Below are 4,932 nucleotides of genomic sequence, written 5' to 3' on the forward strand. Positions count from 1 at the left end.
AGAGAGAGAGAGAGAGAGGCAGAGAGAAGCAGGCTCTATGCAGGGAGCCCAATGTGGGACTCGATCCCAGGTCTCCAGGATCACGCCCTGGGCCCAAGGCAGGCACTCAACCCCTGAGCCACCCAGGCGTCCCAAGAGACAGCCTCCTTGGTAGCATGAAGAGCCTCTCATCTCCAAGAAGGAGAGCAGAGAAAGCTGAAGGACAGACAGGAGTTAATCATAACAGTAGCAGAGCTCAAAAGGTTAAGCTCCCAAACAAGACAGATCTGTTATGCCAATCCAGGGCCCTGGAAGGAGGGGGGTGGGGGCAGGGGGAGACTAAACCCAGCACATGGAGAGGACATCTGGATTGATGTGCATGAGAATCATGAATTCCCAGACTCCTTTGAACCCACTGAGCCTGCACAAGGGGCCCACTCTTCCTGTAAGGCCCAGCGTTTTCCCTCGCTTGCTAGGAGGTCAATACAGCTCAGATTCAGTCTCGGTATAACCCAGCCAAGGCCATAAATGGGCCCAGTAAGGGGAGAAAGGTTCCTGTCCCCAAAGAGCTGGCAAATGGGCAGGGAAAGATTAAGGGGCTCTGGCCTGGATTGGGTGAGTGGTTGATGAAGGACGGTGGAATGGAAGGCTGGATAACGCTCAGTCTCTCCAGACAGGATCTAACTACCCTGGCAGGGACCCTGGGACCCAGCGCAAGCACACTACCAAGATGCTCCTAGAAAAGCGCTTGAGAACACTCAGTGAGGCAATGATGCCAGGGTGGCCGCAACGGACAGCGAGAGGCTTTAAAGCTGAGCGAAATGGGCATGTGGCCGCGGATACCTGTGCTGAAGGGGGATCAACACCAGAGGTCCTTCTGCTCAAACAAGGGAGGAGCATCATTCGCCTGCGACAGGGATACGCCGCTAAGAGGGGCACCTGCATCTTTAGGTTCAGGGTAGCTGTCCTCTGTAAGCCATGGCTGGTGGAGGGGAGGCCACCCCTGGTAGCAGTGGGAGGGAGAAGACCCTCCCCGCGCTGGCGGGGGGACCTAATTGTGGTAACAGGAGGCAAAGGCATGAAGGCAGACAGAGGGGGTCTATGCTCAGAGAACTATAGACGTTGTTAGTAGAACAGGGTCCCTAAGGCCAAAATAGATGGACAGCCAGGGAGGGTATGACTTAATCCATTAAACCAAAAGAGATTAAGGATGGATAACTAGGAGGCTGAGCCAATTGTTGGACCTGTAACCCAGTGGCTAAAGAAGAGGCCCGGCCCCCAGGAAAAGACCCTGCAATCGCGCAGCAAGTGAACCCAGTGATGATTCCGCCGCCCTTCCCTAACTTATGGCCATTTTACTAGGGAAAAGGGACAATGACACCCAGAGGCTCAAAGCATTGCCTTGGTGACCTATACACATGTGATCACGTGGGTGCCAAATAATACGTGGAATCCTGGCTTGTGTGTGGCTCCCAGTGAGCCCGCTGGGACTGTGGACAAACCCGGTGGTCATTTCCCTGGCCCCCAAATGTGTAACTGAAATAGCTACACCTTGTCGCTGGTTGACCCCTCCATCGGCCTCTGGGCCTAAGGAGGTCAGAGTTATCAAAGGGACCAGGAATAGCCAAGCAGATGTCTCTGAAACTGCCCCCTCTCTTCAGCCAAAGTAGCAAGTCAACAATATTGCTTCCCAGAGATGGACATCTCGTTTATAGCTCATCTCCGAGGCCTCCAAACTGAAAAAATAACTTCTAGTGAAGATTTCATGATAGCCATTATTATTCAGTTCTGTGATGATGAAACTATTTGAAAAATCCACAAAAACTTCTAAAACAAGATTTTGCCTATATGTGTTATCTCAGGTACTCTCAAAAACACATTCTTTTTTTTTTTTAATTTTATTTATTTATTCATGAGAGACACAGAGAGAGGCAGAGACACCGGCAGAGGGAGAAGTGGGCTCTCTGTGGGGAGCCCAATGTGGGACTCGATCCCGGAACCCCGGGGTCATGCCCTGAGCTGAAGGCAGACGCTCACCGCTGAGCCACCCAGGTGCCCCTAAAAACACGTTCAAAGAGTGCTAATACTGTTTGCTAGGTTAAAAAAAAAAAAAAAAAAAAAAAAAAGCTTTTCATTAAAAAAAAAACTATTTTTGTTTCAGACAGAAGTCAGGCTAGAGGGTGGCAGCCAGGGACCTGCTCTGCTGGTCAGGGGGCTATGGTCAGTGGACCTGGATGGCCTGGCTGTGCTGACCTATGCCAGATTTGCTGCTCCCCCCCGCCCCACAAGGTGCACATGATCACCAAGCCCTGGCGGGGCCTTCTGGAGCCATGCCTGTCCTTCAGCCCGCTCGAGGAGAGGTCATCGTGGTACCTGCCACAAAGGACCATCACCCACCTTTGAAAAGACAAGTACAACACTGTTTATGATCTGTCAGCCAGGCCAGGGGCAGACACCTCGGCCTTCACCTCTCTGCTGGAGGAGCAGCTACTCCCTGTGCTGACACATACTACTCGGATTGACACCGGGAACCAGGTAGACGTGACCCGGAAGTGGTATGCAGAGGCTCTTTGCCTTTGGCTACTTGGTTTTGGAGATGCTCCCACTTCTCTGGACACTTTTGCCTTTGGCTACTTGGCCTACTGCTGCAGGTAAAGCTGCCCAATGGGAAGCTGCAGGCCCACCTTCAAGAGTCACACGACCTCTGTGTCTACTGCTCACACATCTTCAATGTCTACTTCCCCTGAGATGGAGCTGAAATGCCACCTCCATGCCAGACACCAGTGGGCCCAGAGACTGACAAGGAACCATCCCGGTGCTGGAACCAGATCCGATCCATGCCGGGGGTGCTGTCAGCCACGGTGGGCTGCGCCTTGCTCAGTAGCATGGTCTCCATCCGGTGAGCAATGACTGCTCGGGGCTTGGCTGAGGATGATGAAGAGGAATGATTCGTCCTCATGCTCCCAGGACTGATTTTTCTACCATCATACATTCCAAAGGTCCCCGTGTTTCCCTGCTGTTGGTCCAGCTGGAGATGGGATTCCGCTCCCAGAATAAACTCGTCCACACTGTATGTGTGCACATGTGTAGATGCTAGAATGGCTCTATTAATTTTTTGACCCATAAGGACCTCAGTTCCTAAAATAGGAAATCCAAGGCTGACCTTACAGAAAATAGTAAAATACATACATTAGCCCTTTGTCCTTCCCTTCCTCTTCCTCATCTCTTCAGTCTTTTCTCAACCAAATGCTCCTCCAGTAACTTTATGTGAATGTGTTAAGCACTATTTTGGAAAATCCAGAAAACAAGAGCAGATTATAGTGTTCTGCGTTTGATACGTTATCCTTTTCAGAGAGAATTTACTTTGTGTGGTTTAAAAAAAGAGTTTAAAATGGGTAAAATTTAGGGAGAACATGACCTAATGGGACACTTCAGTCACCATTGGAGGAACATTTGTTGATATTTCAGTGGAACAGCCTTCATAGGTCTTTTCTTTTCTTTTTTGACAATTTTATTTATTTATTTATTTATTTGAGAGAGTGAGAGAGAGAACGCGAGCAGTCGGGATGGAGGGGGTGGAGGGGGTGGTGCTGGGAGAAGGAGAAGGAGCCCCAGCTGGGACTTGATCTCAGGACCCCAGGATTATGACCTGAGCCAAAGGCAACCGCTTAGCCGACTGAGCCACCCAGGTGCCCCGCTTCATAGGTCTTTTCTCAAAGAGTGAACTTGGTTCTTTAGAGTTTTTGCTTCAGACTACAAAATGCAATAGTGCGTTACAAAGATTCTCAGAAATTACAGATTGTATCTTTCTCATATCCCTGCATACTTCCCACAACTCATGCATTGTTTGGCAAGAGGCAGTGAAAAGCACAGGGCTCTGGCAGTTAATAAATAGTTCCGATTTCTGAAGTATTTCCATAAATGTTCATGAGTTCTCCATATTCACCTTAGCAGGGTAGACAAGACCCTGCCCTAATTGACCTAGTCTCCATTCTGAGTGCCTTCTCAAATAGTTGAAGATATAAAAGGAACCGAGAACAGTTGTTTAGAATTATTTACATGTCCACTATTTTTGTTCTTCAAACACAAAAACAGAATGCTGTGAAATTCGACCCTTCTTGTTGTTAATGTGATACTATATTTAAGTTTGATTTAAAATGGTTAATAGGGCAGCCCGGGTGGCTCAGCAGTTTAGCATCGCCTTTGGCCCAGGGCCTGATCCTGGAGACCCGGGATCGAGTCCCACATCGGGCTCTCTGCATGGGGCCTGCTTCTCTCTCTGCCTGTGTCTCTGCCTCTCTCTTTCTCTGTGTCTCTCGTGAATAAATAAATGAAGACTTTAAAAAAATAATAAAATGGTTAATATATGTGAATCACTTAGTTCCAGATGCTACTAAAGACCTCTAAAAAAATCTGAATGATACTGAATTATTACCATCGTCGCTATTACTATCACCAAAAAGATATTTCGATCACATAGTCCGGATCATAGAGCATCCATGTTTCACTTGGTCAACACAGTGTTTTCAACTTCTAAAATAGCTGATAATGAGGGCACCTGGGTGGGTCAGTCAGAGAAGCATTGACTCTTGATTCAGGCTCAGGTCATGATCTCAGCGTGTGAGATCGAGCCCTGCGTCTGGTTTTACGCTGGGCATGGAGCCTGCTTAAGGTTCTCTCTGTGAGAGAATCTCCCTCTCCCCAACACTCTCTCTCCATCTCTTAAAAAATAATAATACAAAAATAAAATTAGTTGGTAACATTTTAAAATCAGGGCATTCCAAAGCTTGAATGTTTTGTCTGCTGGATCCATTTTCTCGTATGGCGTAGTCATCAGGCACCAGCTTGGGCTAGCGTCCCTTCACCACATGCCTCCCCCATGTCCTAATCTCCTACTGTTCCTCACACTGATGCAGGGTGTCAGTAGCTATTTACTGTAGTATTTGCGCTGTA

General features: G+C 48.4%; 1 pseudogene; it reads left to right on the forward strand.

The window, feature by feature from the left end:
* Positions 1-709: 709 nt before the first annotated feature.
* LOC121491787 lies at positions 710-2,882 on the forward strand (annotated as a pseudogene).
* Positions 2,883-4,932: the final 2,050 nt, after the last annotated feature.

This window comes from Vulpes lagopus, chromosome 5, assembly GCF_018345385.1.
Source record: "Vulpes lagopus strain Blue_001 chromosome 5, ASM1834538v1, whole genome shotgun sequence".
Taxonomy (NCBI): domain Eukaryota; kingdom Metazoa; phylum Chordata; class Mammalia; order Carnivora; family Canidae; genus Vulpes; species Vulpes lagopus.